The sequence below is a fragment of the Adiantum capillus-veneris genome, chromosome 29 (genome assembly GCF_014529385.1).
Source record: "Adiantum capillus-veneris isolate H3 chromosome 29, ASM1452938v2, whole genome shotgun sequence".
Taxonomy (NCBI): domain Eukaryota; kingdom Viridiplantae; phylum Streptophyta; class Polypodiopsida; order Polypodiales; family Pteridaceae; genus Adiantum; species Adiantum capillus-veneris.
Window position 1 is genome coordinate 89,966,814 of NC_140959.1, and position 18,036 is coordinate 89,984,849.

The window sequence follows — 18,036 nt, forward strand, 5'->3', positions numbered from 1 at the left end:
GAGAAAGAGGAAATGGTGAAAGTACCATATTCTTCAGCAGTTGGCAGTTTGATGTACGCTATGGTAGCCACAAGACCAGACATTGCACATGCAGTGGGAGTGGTCAGTAGGTACATGGAAAACCCTGGCAAGAAGCATTGGGAAGGAGTGAAGAAAATCCTCAGATATTTGAAAGGTACAACTAGCAAGTGTTTATGCTTCGGAAACAGTGATGCATCTATTGTAGGTTACACGGATGCGGATTATGCGGGTTGCGTGGATCGTAGAAGATCCACATCTGGCTATGTGTTCATGTTTGTTGGAGCAGCTATCTCTTGGAGATCGTGTCTCCAAGATTGCACGTCTTCATCGACCACTGAGGCAGAATATGTTGTTGTGTCTGACGCCAACAAGGAAGCCATATGGTTGGCTCGTCTAGTGGGAGATTTGGGCATTCATGAGGTTCCAGTACTACATTGTGATAGTCAGAGTGCCATTGCTTTGGCAAAGAATCCAGTGTTTCACTCAAAGTCGAAACACATAGAGGTCAGATACCATGTCATACGAGATGCATTGGCGGGCAAGCGTATCGAGCTTGTCAAGGTTCACACTGACGACAACCCCGCAGATGCTCTCACAAAGAGCCTAGCCTCGGAGCGATTTACACATTGTATAGAACTTATGGGTGTAGGATGAAGCCTCGGCAATGCTTCATCAGTTTTGTATAGACTAACTATACTAATGCCACTATTGGCCACTATGACCTTCAAGTGGGAGGTTGTTGGGGTGTAGGCCAGGTGGCCGTGGGAAACCACTCCTGTACACTTGATTCTCACCTAATCAATATAGGGAGAAAAAGAGGTAGAGTTGATCTCTTCTCTTTCTTCTCCACTAACCCACACAGTGGCTGTCTGTGCATCTCCCCCTTCCCCATATCTCTTCTTCCCCTCTCTTGCACACACTCCGCACGCACACGCGCACTCAACAGTGTGCGCTAATTATCCATAAAATTCAACTGATATCAAGGGGTACCTTAGCCAAAGGTTTCAAAACATGAAGCGAACTCAAATTTGGGTAGGGTAGAGGCTAGAGATAATATAAGAATAATTACAAACTGGAAGTTCTTGGCCCCAACTACCAACTTCACATTCTCGTAAGAATCATCAAAATTACATCTTTGGACATGACGGGATTTTTATGTCAAAAATAAATGGAATTACAAAATTGGGCTCAAAAATTTGTGACTATAAGTTCTTGCTGCGAGCATCAGGCCACCATCTTCTTAATGTCAAGAAAAGGGTCCAAACAAGATTCTTTTAGGACATGGGTGCCATTTCATCTTTCAATGCCAATGCTCATCCACTACATAGACTAAAGTCATTATGAAAAGCTCTAGAAGAAAACCTCTTACACCTTGATTAATAAGAAGATAAAGAGCAACTTAAATGGTATGAAGAAGTCAACCAAGCATCTTCTACATTGAATCAATACTTTCACAAATACAACCTAACATGCTTGCAAGAATTCAAAGCCCACTAGAGTGATTGGAAAACATTGAAACCAAAAGGGAAAGGAAAAGGGCTTGTCATCAAGAACTGCGAGCTCAAATGACAAGAGAAGCCTTTTATGGCTACCTTTGCCTTTCTAGTCAAGCCACCACCAAAACCCACTACCATTGCTACATTGTAGATCAAAGTTGTGTCACAGGAGTAGAAACACTAGAGAGACCTCCACCACAACCACTTCAGAGGCATAAACACAAAGCTCAAGACCCACCTCTTTCACCCAAGTAAATCAAGGCTTTAACAACTTCCAAGGACAAAGTGCCATGTCAACAAGGGGGAGTTATGCGCCCGAAAGGGCACAATAAATGGATATGTATGCAAAATCGTAGGAAAAGTCCTTGAAGTGATTGAAAGTGATAAAAAGAATAAGATTTGAAGAATAATGGACTCAAAAAGACATCCATATCCAATGAGGGTCGCAAGTTTTATCCATATATTTGCTTGAAATCCATTTTCTCTAAAGTGGTTGTAACTATTCAAAATCCCATTTATTTATATCTCGTGTATTAAAACCATATTTTTGCCTTAATAGAGGGTCAAAAGCTTGGGGATATTTTTGTTCAATTTTTATGTGCTTATAAAACCCTAAAATAGGCAATTGTTCCACTTATTTTAATTATTTTTTACTAAACACTAGTTTCTAAGCTCATTATGGATAAACCGCCCTTCTCAAGTCATTTTGAGGATTCCAAAGTTTGACAGCTTGCCACATCTTGAGCTTGATAGCTTTGTGAACACCAAGGACCTCCATGACATATATAGTTTCTACGATCTAGACCGAAGTCAACTTCCTCACTCATTAGATTGGCATTTAGTAGGTTTGTTCTAAACACTACACTATGATGGCCACACATCCTTGCAAACTTACAATTTATAAGGATGTAGTGGCCTCTTACTCACCAATGTGTAACCTAACATTGGGAGAAGGGCTTACTACTTCCTCTACAGAAGTAAACATAGCAACCTCACTCCTAAAAAATAGAACAATTATCAAAGGCTGGATGATCTTTCTCTATGAGATTCAAGGACCAATACTACCTCACCAAAAACCTACAAAGAGCCATGACGATATGGACTCACAAATTTCATGTCGTATGATAGTACAAAAAGATATAAATTGTTAGCAGCGGCTAACACAGGCTACATCGAATATGCATCAAGCGGGAGATATCTATGGATGTCACAATATTTTCCACTCACTTTGTATAAGTCTTGGGCTCACTTGGAGTTCCAAAGTTGTATATGGTAGTTTGAGGGCTCAAGCTTAAACCCATAGTAGAAGGGATTATGGTGAAAGCCCTTAAAAGGAAGCCTTTATTCAAGGAGGCTTCATTCTTGAGGATCCACTTTTGAGAGCTCCCTCTCTCTTGAGTGTTCACTCTTGGGCCTAGCCTTGAGCTTAATGCCCATGCTTAAGAGGCTAGTGCTAACCATTGTAATTAGAGTAAGCTCTTCTTGATTAAACTAATTCTTATTTTCTCATTAGTCTACTTCTTCTCTACATTTCATCTTGTCATGAAGTAGTATTACACTTTCATTATTCTAGATTTGAGGGATGTATGTACTTCTTGCTAGTTACCACTCTTATCTCTCTACGAGCAATTGATTTGCAATATTTAGCATCACAAATTAGGTTGATTAAGCTGGGTCTTAATCTTGTAATTTGTGTGTGTGCCCCATTCTTTGTTTGTGTGTAGATAGGTTTTATGAATCTCTAGCACCACTCACCTCGAGTGTGTAGCTATTGATGAAGTTCCATAATTGACATGTGGTAATTAATGTGTGCTTATCATTGGTGTGCTTGAGGTTTCTAGTCTATGGTAAGTCGGACTTTGGTGGGCTTGATGTGTGTAGGAGATTAATTGATTAGTGAATAGAGTAGGTTTAGAGTTAATCTTGCCATGGCTAATCTCTACTTGCATTGGAGAGGTGATCTCTTGAATCCTCTATCCTATTCATCCGATGCTCGTGCTTCCATGCCCTAGCCGGGTTGTCGGATCCACGGATTTGATAATTTTGTGTGGGTTGCGATTAGGTCATGCTACAACGCCTCCCTACATTTGGCGCCATTGCTGGGGATCGATTACCTAAGCTAGTGAGTTTAGGATGTGTAGAATAGAGTAATTTCATTACTAATTTCTCGGTTTTTGAGTGTGTGTAATTCAATTTTGATGTGATTTGATGATTTTTGTGCAAGAAATTGATGCTAATGTTGAGTTATGAATACCCCAAACCCCCAAGTCCACCCCCAATTTTATTAATTTCATGCTAACCCTTACTAATTTTGCTTCGTTTCCATGCTAATTGTATTAATTTCATGCTAATGTTTACTAATTGTTGACTAACTTTGCTAACCTAACCACTAACATTGAAGTGTAATGAATGTTAAATCCGATTTTTAGGGGTGGAATCATCACTCTAATCAAGTTAATTGTGCTAATTTATGTTTAATTTGATGATTTGAGTGTTTGAATTTTGACCTACAAATGGTCAATTTTGGAGCCAATTTGATGGTGCACACACTTGTGTGTGGAATGATGCGTCTTCACGTGGAGCAAAGTAATAGCTTGGAGTGGGTAAATGCACTCACTTGCTCATGTCAATTCTTGATTGATTAATGCGGTTCAATGTTGTTAATTATTTTCTAAAATTAGGTGTGTAACACAAATTGACCTACACTTTGCACCTAATTTGATTCAGTTGGAATGAAACTAATAATCAAATTGTGACTAATGAACCTTGTGTGTATCAAAATAATGCTTAATTCTCATCAAGAATTCATGTGTGTGCATGCACCAAAGAGAGAAAAAAATTGTCAAAATTTTCAAGTGTGTGTGCACCTAATCTTGAGTCTGTGCATGCATAGAAATTGATGGAATTGATGGTATATGAGTATGCAATTATGTAATTGATGCATATGCTAGGCTAATTCAATCATTGGATAAGCCTAATTGCCAAAATTTTGGGCAAAATTTGAGTGTGTGTGCCCATCCAAGACCACTTGATTTTCTATGATTGATGGTCAATTGGGACACCAAAATGTTTTTTGATTGTGAAATGATCATAAAAAGTGTGTGCAATCATTAGGTTTTTAAGCCTAAATGCATTGCCAATTGAGCCAAATTGGATCATTTGGGGTTAAGTTTGAGTGTGCGCAATGCTTGATTGGGTAAAAATAGTGCTAATTTTTTAGAAATTAAGCATGCATGCATTCTTATGCTTGATTGAGTTTGCAATTTGAGATTTCAATGTGTAATTGATGGATTAATTGCATAAATTTTTGGCCTAAATTTGGGTGTGTGTGCCTACTCAATGGCATGTGCAATCTGGTCCTTGAATGAATAATTTGTATTTTTTACCAATTATGATTATTAATTTGGCCAAATAATTGATGTGTATGCCAATTTGATGGGAATTGGTAAAAATTTCATTGAATTGTGCCTTTGCAAATTCTATAATCAATTGTGTGTAACCATACAAACCAAATGACAAATCCGATTTAATTTGGATGATTAGGACTTTGAGATATGAGCAATTAAATTGCAATGATTAAAAAATTAGGTTTAAATTGACCAATGTTTTGTGCCAATTTGGTTTGCGTAATTGTGTATGGTGGTATGAGTAACTTAGGTTGCAACGAGCGATACATAGGATTGACTTTGCAATTGTAAGAAAATTGCATTAATGAAGCATGTGTGCATTCTCCGATTGATTACAGATCAATTCAAATTTAAATTCAAGAGTGGAATGATCTAATGGATTTTTATGTCAATTATCAATTGTTTTGAAATAATATTGCTTGGATTTAGTGCAAACCAATGACTAAATATGCTTTCGGTTTAACTTGCGTACATTATGGAAGCATTGCATTTGAACAACAATGTAAATTCGAGATGGATTTCAAATTTAAATCAGTTGTGAGAATTTTTGACTCATTATTGCATATGAAGAATGATATCAAAGAGGAATTCGAAACTTGTTCTATTCGTGCAAGCCTAGTGAATTTTGATTATGGATTGCGAGAATTTTTTGAAGTGAAATTTCGATCTCAAATTTTATCATGCTACATTCTCCGTGTGACCCTTGTCATTCTCTCATGAACACACACAGACACATTTTCTACCTCATGGCCTATCGTGGGAACAAGCCCCCAAGGGGAAATTTCAAAAAAACAAGGGATTTCCCACACTCCGCTGTCGGGGGATAAGTGTTCGAAATTTGAGCCAGGTCAGCACCGGGCTGTTGGCTGTGGAAAAACTGAGAGCGAAAAATTGTCGCACCGCACAATACAACAGCAATTAATTACTCGGTAATACTATCAACTCACAAAACTTGCTTGAAAATTGGTAACGCCGACGAAACTGATACGCAATCGAGAAGAAGTGTCGTTAACGACACCATTAAATAATGCTAATGATAGTTAAGGATCTTAAACTCCCATTACAGATCACTCCGGGCCGTTAACGGCTCCGCAATCCATCAAAAAGAGATAATTAGACTAATTTGCCTACTGACGAGGAAAAACCTATTGTGTCGATTCTATCTGTTGGATTTGTCTCCAATCAATGCCGATGCTGAAAGTATTTATTCTCCTATGTCTGCTTACAAGCCCTTGATGATATCTCCTTGCCTAAGCCAATGAGGAATAGTCTCCTTGGTTGCCTTGGTTGCAAAGCCCTTGCTGCTTATGGCCGAGAGAGGGAGAGAGAGCTTTAGCTTTCCTTCTCTTCGTTGATGGCCTCCTTGAACTCCCTCGCCTTCTTCACCTTCTTCTTCTCTTGCTCGTTTTCTTGCTTTGAAATCCCCTTTTGTTTCCTTTCCAATCACTATCCAAGCTCGAGAGCAAGAGCGACGTCCCTACTCAAGCTTGCTTGCTTGCCTTCTCCCTCCTCGCCTTGGTTTCAAAGCCCTTGAGCTCTTCCCCCTTCTTCGCCGTTTTCTTCCCTCGAGAACGAGAGTGAGAGAGAGAGGGAGAACTCCCTTTGCTTATGTGCTGAGGACGAGCCGAAGCCCTTGCTTGTGTTGGAGATTGGAGATCAAGAGCTCTAGAGAGCTCGCCTTCTTCCCTTCGTTCCCCTTGTTCCTTTTGCTTTTCCACACACGCATGCAAAAAAAAGCCGCTATTTATAGCATGCATCCTCCCTTAGCAACGACGGCGCCGTCGTTGCTAGGGAGGCTATAAAAAACCTCCTCTTGCTAATGTGGCACTGTCGAAGTCAATCAGCTCGAAATTCGCTGGGATTGCCACCAAATGGCACGCGCAGGAAAATTGAGCAGATCCCGTCACTAGGTTGTCGTCATCAGAGTGGCACCCGGCTCGCGATGAGCTCCTCCTCTCCCTTGCGCTACATGCGCTTCGCCATAGCCATGGCCTCCTGCTTTCTTTTGTTCACACCCTCTTTATTTTGGGTGGCCATTATATTGGCTTTGGGCGGTCGTCTTTGTTATGATTTATGGCTTTGGGCGGCCACCCCTTGCTTGCCTTTGGGTGGCCCTTCATTCATAGTGGGCGGCCTTGCTTTTGCTTTTGGGCGGGGCGGCCTTTGGGCGACCCTATAAAGGCATCACATTTGGCATACATATCGGCCAAGCTCCACTGAGCGGCTCTTTGGGCGGCCACCTTAATCAAATCGCCACAACATACGGCATACACACTGAGCAAATCAATGCCAAGCACAACATCTTTCCCCCACAATCCTTGTCTAACCTTCATCTTGAACTTCGATTAACTGTAAGATGCAAGTATAGGTGATTGCATTGAAGTAAAGCCTTCTCATCACATCCGATAAAAGGTGTCAGAGTTTCTTTCTTGTCAGTCGGGTATTGTCAATTACGACCACTGCCAATCAAGCACTGCATAAAATGACATCCCGGGCATGAGAAGCTACTACTGCTGCTGCATCCCAAACTCTAGACAATAGACACAACTCCCAGCTGAGACACCAACCGAGCCGACTAGACTGGTATGGAGCCGGCCCCCGGTGTATCTTAATTGGCCAATATCTCGGCGATCGGGACTCCGATCACTAATCTGAAAAGACCGACGCGCTCCACAAAGTGAGCACCTCAAGCCCATGCATTCATTTCATCTCTGTTACCTCAACTGTAGTTTCTCAATCCGGTACGAATTGCAATCGTCTCAAACTTCGAACTGCCATAACTTCTTCACCGTAGCTCCAATCGACGAGCCGTAAAGACAGGCCGGTAGAGCACTTCAAGCACTGCAGTTCTAGATCATAATCTTCCATCTGTGCTCACTTCAAGCATACTCATTTTTGGCATCATTAAGGCATCTGTTGGCCCTTTTTACCGCATTTGACATACATTCAGCATTGAACTTCGCCTGTTACCAGGCCTTAATCTCTCGTCATTAAACATATAAGCGTCAAACAAACTTGATGTGCATTTTTCTAGCATCTTTCTTAGCATGGGAGCGGAGTTGCACGACATCCACCCCCTCTGAACCTGCACAGCCTCCGATCTGTGCCAACCGTACTTATAAAGCATCTTCAAGAGCATCATCAGACTCATCGTCTGATGCATACATAGCATTGTCTTCAGGAGGTTGATCTGTGTTGAAGTCTCCAATATTAATCTCACCATCTCGTTGCTTAAACAACTTAACTCTTTTCCATGCAATCTTGAGCTCGGTGCCGTCAAGCTTGCATAACTTGTAGGTCGCATTGTCATAAACGTGAAGTACTACATATGGTCCAAACCATCGTTTAACCATTTTCCGCATAGCAGTGTACTGGTTTTCCAGGCTACTGTCATATACAAGGACCCAATCCCCATCTTTAATGGCACGAGGTCGTAGTCTGTGCTTATCATCAAACACTGCCTTGTTCTTCAACCTTGCTTCCTTAAGCATTACTTTAGCCTGTTCAATATCTTCTTGACGTCTCTCAAGTTGGCGTATGCGCAATGCAAGCAAATCTTCTGTAGACATACCTTCTTCCCATGGCATTATGGTCCAAGAGACCGCTTCCTCTGTAGGCATAATGGGTTTTTGCCCGTACATTAGCTCAAATGGCATAAAACCTGTAACAGAACTATGTGTAGTTCGATCAGCCCATAAAGCAAATGGTAAGAGTTTAGGCCAATCACCAATATGTCCCTGGCATGCCTTTGCTAAAGCTTTAACAATAGGCGGATGCCCTCTTTCACTTTTACCATTACCCTCTGGATTGTATGCTGTAGTGAGAGCCAATTTAATGCCCAAGCGAGCAAAGAAATCCCAAGCTTCATCTGCATCCAGCTCTCCTCTATCAGCAGTAATTCTACCAACACATCCATACCTGGAAATAACATCCTCAAGCAAGAACTTGCATACGGAACTGGTAGCTTTGGTACGCAAAGCTCTGTCTTCCACCTGATTAGTAAGATCCTCTCTTGCAAGAACAATATACCGCATCTGCCAGACACCTACTGGCATGGTAATCAGGTCCACCACCCACTTGTAGTGCATAGACAGTGGATAGGTGGGATGCAATCCATCTCGATGTCGCACATTAGAATATTGTTGGCATATTAGGCATGTCTCCACAAGCTGAGCCACATCTTTATACATACCTTTCCACCAGTAACGATCCTTAATCTTGACAAAAGTTGCCCAGACCCCTCTGTGTCCAGCCCATAAACTTTCATGAAACTCTTTGATAACCTGCTGTTGAGTCGCTTTATCACAAACAACCCGCTGCGGTACTCCTTTAGAGCGTTTTGGCTGCTTCCATAAATGGCCATCCTTCAGAAAATAGCCGTAAGCTTTCTTCCTGATCTTTTTGTACTCTTGATCCATCCACCCTTCATGCTTAGTAAGAGTGCTAAGGTAGCGACCAATCAAAAGCCATTCTCCTTCATAGAACTCTTTAGAAAATACCTCAAAAGTATGAGCAATATTGCCACAATTTGCATGCAGATAAGAAGACGAATAGAACCTCAAGCCAACATCATCACTTGTGGTCAGCATCTCTTCTTCATCTTCAAATCTAGCTCTTGATAACATATCTGCAACAGGATCATCTCTACCTACAATATGACAAAATTCAAGATTAAGAGACTTAATATAGGCTATCCATCGTAGCATAGCAATATCCGGAGTAGAGCAATTTGTAATCGTCCCTATCAATGGCAAGCAATCTGTCTCTACCACGACTGAAGCTCCAATAAAGTATTCTTGATCAGACCTTAGAGCAGTAGCAACGCCCCAAAGTTATCTCTTAACCTGTGGGTAGCCTCTTTGGCGAGCATTGAGCACTTTTGCTCCAAATCAAACCACATACATGTTCCCTTCTTCATCATCTTGACCTATATGACCTATAGCCCGGCCAATTCCTGTCGGGCTAGTGTCAACTGTTAAGATTACTGGCCTTCCGCATTTGTAGTCAACTTTCCTCAAGGTCGGAGCCTCAAGGAGCATCTTCTTTAATTTCCTCATAGCTCGTGTGTGAAGTTCTTCCCAAAAAAATCTTTTACCTTTTCTCAACAGTTGATAAAGCACTTATGCAACATGAGCAAAATGTGGCAGCCAAATAAGATAGAATACACATGCACCCAGAAATCGACGAACTTCAGTAACCGAAGAGCACGTTTCCTTCATCTTTTGAATAGCTTAAACTTTAGCCGGACTTGGCCTTCTACCTTCTGCACTGCACATGTGCCCTACAATTAGAACCTCTTTGGCACCAAAAGTTGATTTTTGCCCTGAAAGTGTTAAGTTAACTTCTTCAAGCCTGGATAAAATAGCATCACAGTCAGCAATATGTTGAGCAACAAACTGTCGGCACCCCCTCTGATCTTTTACCTCATCTTTTGAACCTTCCTCACAGCCCTTAATCGGTAGATCATCAATGAAAGGCATAGTAACTTGTGGGATAAAGTCCCTTAATACCTTATTCATGCCATTCATCATATTGTTACCATATACATGTGGTAGTGATGTGTGTGAACACACTAGGACCGCCGGGGCATTTTTTCCCTCTTTAGGAGGTTTTTTCCCCCGTGCATTGTATATACGCCCATCACTCTAGGGCTATCTATCTTTCCATTGCACACTAAGAAACACACTCTCTATTGTGTGCCTTGAGCTTCCTTCGTCTTCTCCAAGCTGTGTGTGTTTCTCTGCAACCCTAATTCCAACAATTGGTATCAGAGCAGGTCACGTCCTCCCGGGCTTAATCGCCAGCTGCTCCAGCACACGCCTGCTCACTTTCTCCGATTTCAGTGAGCTTTGGCAAGCGTTCGCAGGTCGACAAATAATTTGGGAAGGCTCGAAGAGCTTGGTCTGCTCAGAATTTTGATTTGGGCTCATTTCGGCCTCCGTTTCCACTACGGGCAGTACTGCACAGGCTATTTCGTCATTTGTGCAGATTTTCTGTCAGTGCCGTTTTCTGCATAACAGGTGCCTTATAGTCTTCTACGGTTTGTCCTATATAGCACAAGTTGTTCCCGCTTCATTTCTCCTATTTTCGGGCAGTTTTCACATCAGGTGCAGAATTTACCATGGCTGACAACAACAACACAGATGTGTTCAAGATGTTTGTTGTTGAGGACAGGTTGGATGGGGACAACTACCCTATGTGGGCTTATATGATGCAACACGTTCTTGTGTCAAAAGGTGTCTGGAACATTGTGCAGGGCATTGATGTACGTCCCGGTTCTGAAGATGTAGGCGATATTGAGGATGTTGCAGGTCTTGCTGCAAGGATTGCAGCTGTTAGAGTTGTTTTGCCTACAGCAGAACAAGCTCGTTGGGATGTTAAGTATGCGCAGGCTCATGCATTGATTGCGTTGTCTGTGAAGCGCACCATTATTCCTCACATCCGTTCAGCAAAATCTGCAAAACAGGCTTGGGATATTCTAGCAGGTCTTTATGCAAGCCGCAATGAGGCTAAAATTGCTTTGCTGCGTAAAGAGCTAGAGTCGAAGATTATGCATGAGGAAGATGATATGGACACTTTCCTTGCTAGTGTCAAGGATATCAATGAGCAACTCATTTCTGCAGGTGAAGTCATTTCTGACAGTTCCCTTGTGCAGACTGTTCTTGATGCCTTACCAGATTCCTACCAGACTTTTGCTAGTACTTGGAGACTGATGACCCAAGGAAATCCTGAAGTTGTCAAGTTTGATGCATTATGCACATTGCTGTTGCAAGAGTCACTTTCTAGAAAAAACAGGACTAGGCAGCGTGCAGTTGAATAGGCTTTTATTGCTTCTCAAAGAAAGGGTGGTAACAGTAATGCAGCCACTTCTTATGGTTCTGCTGCGAGTGGCAAAAATTCTGTTCCTAATGCTTCTGCTGGCAGCACTTCGTCTGGCAATTCTGGTGATAAGGGCAAAAAGAAGATGCGTTGCCATTATTGTAAAGCCAATGATCACTTGATCAAGTCGTGTCCTAAGTTGAAGGCCAAAGAGGCTAAGAAGAAAGAGGGTGGTTCCACTGCAAATACTGGTTCCACTACAAATGCAGCCATTGTTGAGTCTTCTGTGAAAGGAGATTGTGATGCTGATGTTGATGCAGAATGGGCTTTTAGCGCAGAGTGCACTTACAATCCTGCTGTCCATGATGCATGCTTGTCAGTTGCTGCAGATTCACATGTGTGGTATTTCGACAGTGGTGCTACAAAGCACATTACCTCACATCGTGAATTGTTTACCTCTCTCGAGTCTGTCCCTCATGGGAATTCAGTCACTTGTGCCAACAACGCCTCTTATCCAGTTCAGGGAGTTGGAAAGATTGTGCTCACTGCTGCTAATGGTAGTTCCTTCACACTTGTTGATGCACTTTATGTACCTGGGATCAAGAAGAATCTATTGTCTGTATCCGCACTTGCTAGACTTGGACTTGTAGTCAAATTTGTGGATGACAGATGTACAGTTCATGATCTCAGTTTTGGTGATGAAATTGTTGCATCTGGGCTTTTGTGCCGTGGGCTGTATAAGCTCACTTTGTATGACAAGTGTGGACAAAATTTTGCAAATGCTGTTGCAGATTCAAGGGCTATTTCAGATGCAAAACTTTGGCATGCACGTTTTGGTCATCTGAATTTTGCCAGTTTGCTGCGTTTGCAGAAATCTGATATGGTTGCTTCTTTGCCGCCTCTTGAAGCACCTATCAAACATGTTTGTGAAGGCTGTATTCTGGGTAAAATGCAGCGTTCTAAGTTTCCAAAGGATGGTTCAGTTAGGGCCACATGCAGGTTGCAGCTTGTGCATAGTGACGTTTGTGGGCCCATGCAAACTCCGTCCTTGGGCAATTACCTGTACTTCGTGACTTTCATTGATGATTACTCCAGGCATGCGTGGGTATTTCCGCTTAAAGAGAAGTCCGAAGTTTTTATGTGCTTCAAACAATTTTTGGCTATGGCTAAAAATGTCTCAAAATGTACTATGGGCACCCTCCATTCCGATCGAGGGGGGGAGTATATGTCTCATGAATTTAATGCATTTCTGGCTAGTCGTGGGATAAAACACCAATGTACAGTGCCTTATACACCTCAGCAAAATGGTGTTGCTGAGAGGAAAAACAGGTCACTAACGGAAATGGCACGATGTATGGTCAAAAGTCAAGCTTTGCCGCATTCTTTTTGGCTTGAGGCCATCATGTGTGCCACTTATGTACTTAACAGGTGTCCTACGAAAGCTTTGCAGTCTATTACTCCATATGAAGCATGGCATGATAGAAAACCTTCTATTGAGCACATGCGTGTTTTTGGCTGTTTGGCATATGCTTTGGTGCCACAAGTGCAGCGCAGAAAATTGGATGATAAGGCTGTCAAATGTATTTTTGTTGGTTATAGTGCTGAAAGCAAAGGTTACAGGTTGTATCATCCGCAAACAAAACGTATTCTGGTTTCACGGGATGTAGTGTTTGTGGAAGATTCTGTTCAACCCTTGCTGTCATGTACTAGAGACAGTAATGTAAGCTCACAGGACATTTATGACACTTTGTTGCCTCTTTTCAGTGGTGGAAATACGAATGTAGGTTCCAATGAGGCAAATGTACAGCCTATGGGGGTTTCTGAAAATGTTTTAGAACAGCCTATTACTGATGCAGATGTACATGATGTACTTGATGAGGAAAGGGCTGAAAATGAGCAGGCTAGAGGTATGCCAAAATGGCTGGTGCACACTTTGCGTGACAGTAAATTGGATGCACCTTTATCTAGTCGTACTCGTTCAGGCTCTCGCCATGCATCTTATGCATCAGATTGTTATGCTTTGGCTGTGTCTAGTTTACATGATGTTGAGGAGCCTCTGTCTTTTGATGAAGCACAGAATTCAGAAAATTGGATTGCTGCCATGAAATCAGAATATGATGCACTTATAGAGAATGACACATGGACTTTATGTGATTTGCCTCCTGGCAAAAAGGCCATTGGTACGAAGTGGGTTTACAAGTTGAAACGCAAGCCGGATGGTGAGATCGATCGCCATAAGGCTCGACTTGTTGCAAAGGGTTATGCACAACAAAAAGGCATAGATTATGAAGAGACTTTTGCTCCCACTTGTCGTATGACTACTGTGCGTTTTCTATGTGCATTGGCAGCTCATTTTGGTTGGGATGTACATCAATCAGACATTGTTACTGCTTTCTTGAATGGTGACATATTTGAGGAAGTTTATGTAACGCAGCCTCGCTGTTTTGTCATAAAAGGACAAGAGGACAAAGTGTGCAAATGTAAGAAGGCTTTGTATGGGTTGAAGCAATCTCCTCGTGCTTGGTATGAGAAAGCTGACACTCATTTGGTTAAACGAGGCTTTCGTAACAGTCCAACAGAAAGCACATTGTATGTAAAGCGTGAGGATGATGTATTTCTCATTGTGGTTCTTTATGTTGATGATTTGCTGATCACTGGACCAAATGAGAGACATATTGCTGAATTTAAGGCTGATTTGAATGCTACTTTCAAGATGAAAGATTTGGGGCTGTTGCATCATTACTTGGGTATACAGTTTAAGCAGTGTGATGGTGGTATTGCATTGTGTCAGAAAAGTTACATAGAGACATTGCTATGTAAGTTTGGACTTGAGGATTGCAAACCTATTGCCACTCCCATGGAAACAGGTTTGAAGTTGAGTCTACATGATGCTGGCGATCCTGCTGATGTCACTCTTTACCAAACTGCTGTTGGCTGCCTCATTTATGTATGCAACACGAGGCCAGATATTCAGTTTGCAGTCTCGCAGGTCAGCAGATTTATGCATAGCCCAGGGTCTAAGCATTGGCAGGCTGTCAAGAGGATTTTCCGCTACCTTAGTGGCACTTTACATCTTGGCTTGTTTTATCCCAAGGGGGGATCATTGCCGCCAGACTTACATGCTTTTTCGGACTCAGATTGGGCTGGTTGTTTTGACACGCGAGTGTCCACAAGTGGTTTTTGTTTCATGCTTGGCAGTTCATGTATATCATGGTTGAGCAAGAAGCAACCTACTGTGGCCACTTCGAGTTGTGAGGCTGAGTACAGGGCAGTCTTCACAGCTACGGTTGAGTGTGTATGGCTCAGACGCCTTATGGCTGACTTGGGTGTTGGACAGGACACTGCCAACACTATCTACACTGACAGTCAGAGCGCATTGGCAGTTGCGAGGAACCCAGTTTTTCATGCTCGCACAAAGCACATTGAGGTGCATTACCACTATGTCAGGGAGAGGCTCTCAGCAGGAGAGATCAGCTTGGCTTATGTGCCAACACAGGATAACCTTGCAGATCTTTTCACAAAGGCATTGTCTCGTGAGAAGCTTGAAGCTTTCCGCAAAGCTTTGGGCTTACTCCCCTTTGTGGACTGATCCTGTCCTCAGGGCATGACACTTCCCTTTACTCATGTGCCAGCTCTCGTTCACCGCATCACTCCAGGGGGGATTTGTTACCATATACATGTGGTAGTGATGTGTGTGAACACACTAGGACCGCCGGGGCATTTTTTCCCTCTTTAGGAGGTTTTTCCCCCCGTGCATTTTATATACGCCCATCACTCTAGGGCTATCTATCTTTCCATTGCACACTAAGAAACACACTCTCTATTGTGTGCCTTGAGCTTCCTTCGTCTTCTCCAAGCTGTGTGTGTTTCTCTGCAACCCTAATTCCAACACATATGAGCTACAGAATTAGTAGCACCCTGTGGCAGAGTGCACATCCTTACGAATCCGAGAGGTGTACGCATCATAGTAAGATCCCTGCTCTCCAATGCTAACTGAAATTGATCATATCCAGAATAAAGATCACCCATAGAATAAATTGACCTACCTGCAAAAGCCTCAGCAAATTCATCCACAATTGGGCCGGTACCCACATTGCGGATTGTTACCTTGTTAATAGGCTGCATATCTTGTATAAACCTTAAAGTACCATTTTTCTTCGGAACAGCGAACCATCGGTTAGAGTATGGCGCACATGATGGTTCCAAGATTCCCATTTGTATCTTCTCATTAAGCAAATTGATAAGCTTTGGTAAGTGAGCTTTAGGAACTGGAATAGAACGTAAGCTCTATGGCATGTGAGGAACAGTGAATATAACCATAGGTGCAACAACATTTGGATCCACACACCCAATCTCACTTGGCTCAAAGGCAAAAGCTTTACCATGTTTTTCGAGCATACCTTGAAAACACTTGATTTCCTCTTCCTTGAGAAAACCATCTTCTCCCACCTTGAGCTGCTGCAATGTCTCTTTAGTGAATTTGTGCCCAATGTTCTTAGGATTTCTCAGCATAGGTTGTCGAGAAGCTTCTTTAATTACTTCATCACTTCCCTCTGGTAGAGGTGTAGCCACAGGTCTCACTTTCTTTGCAACTGTCTTGTACTTCATCTCTACCTGTGCTTCAACTTCTTTATCCAAGTCATCCTCGATCTGCATAAGTGCCTCGTATATGTCCATTGAGTGCACTTTAACAACTTCAGTTCCAATTTCTAACCTGTTCTGCTTGATATCCTCAAGCTCTGACATAGTATCAACATAAGAGATCTCTTCGAAGATTCCTGATATCACATCATCCGGTTCTAGCACATCACATCCCTGCAAGTCACTTTGAATGCTTGAAACATATTGTTTCTCCCACTTAGTTAAATCATTAAATTTCCAGTAAGATACTGAACCCTCAGATGTCAACCCTAGAAATCCTGAAGAGAAGGTTTCTCTTTGCGAGAACTTCTCCTCACTTGCACCACCATAGTCCCGCTTTATACTGGCACCCCAAGAAAATCATGAGCAAATCTTTGTTCTTTAAACTCCTTACGTATCTTTGGCATTAGACAATCACGTAAACTGTCTTTGTTTCTAACATGATCAACACATACAGTTAGAAATTGAACCGCTTTCTTACCATCTCGGCTTCGAACCCTGGCATAGGCCGAGCCATCATCCAGCACCTTAGTTTCCATCCACAAAGCCGTAATGTAGGGTTGTCCTAGAATCAACGGGTAGGAGGAATGCTCCTGTATAAAAAAGTTTTGCTCATCACAGACATCCCCAATAGTTACCTTAACATTTACGCATGCACCGTAAAGATCTCCAAGAAGCATGTTGGCAGCTCGAATCCGCTACCCGTGATCTACATCAATGGGCCACTTCCCCTTTTGGTGCAAATTCTTTGCCATGAGATTGATTTCCGAACCATGGTCTATGAGAGCTAAGACCGGCTCCTCAATGTCGCCAAGCTTTACCACTATTTCTGTCGTTGCTCTTGCCCAATGAGTCCTCGAAAAGTGACTCTTGGGTATAACTTCTTCATCTTCACCGTCATTAAAATGCATGTTTCTTACCTCAGGTATAATCGGGCTGGGAACCACCACAGGCTTTGGCTCTTCTTCTTCAAGATCTGCTAAATACTCTTCATAGTCTTCCAAGATTGCTTCAATGTGACGAACCACTTGGTTTTTAATTGGATCTGACTCTTGATCACTCGGTACTTGTCGTTTCCTTTTTATAATGTCGATGATCTCTTCGTGGAACTCGCGCTTAGCAATTCCAAGAATATCCCCCAAGGTGAGCTCCACTTTACTATTTAGGATACGTTCTTCAAAAACTTTCTTCAAATCTGTAGCCAATTCAATATCAGACTTGAGTTTATACGAGGGCCCTTTAGGCTTACCTTGCTTCTTGTCCTTCAGAGCCTAGTGGTTTCTCGAATTGAATTCCCCACCTGTCGTAACTTCCCGTATGTTACCTTACCTGCTTCTGCTGTCTTTAGAGCAGATGGCCACAACTGGCCCTTTGCACCTGTACCATCATCATCTTCCTTACCACAAACTTGCAGCCCATATGTAGCTGCTTCCACAAGGGCAACATTATGCTGTATTTCCTCCACTATCTTCTTCATTCCGCCTCTGCCAAAGTTCAAGCGGAACAGTTCCCCTATCGCCCTGAGATGAATCTTCTTGTCTTTCCAAAAAACCACATTCTTCTTATAAGCTTCATCAAACTCATTACACTCTCTCACAAACTTGTGGTCTTCACTATCGCACCACATGCATCGATCCCAATTTTTACGTGGT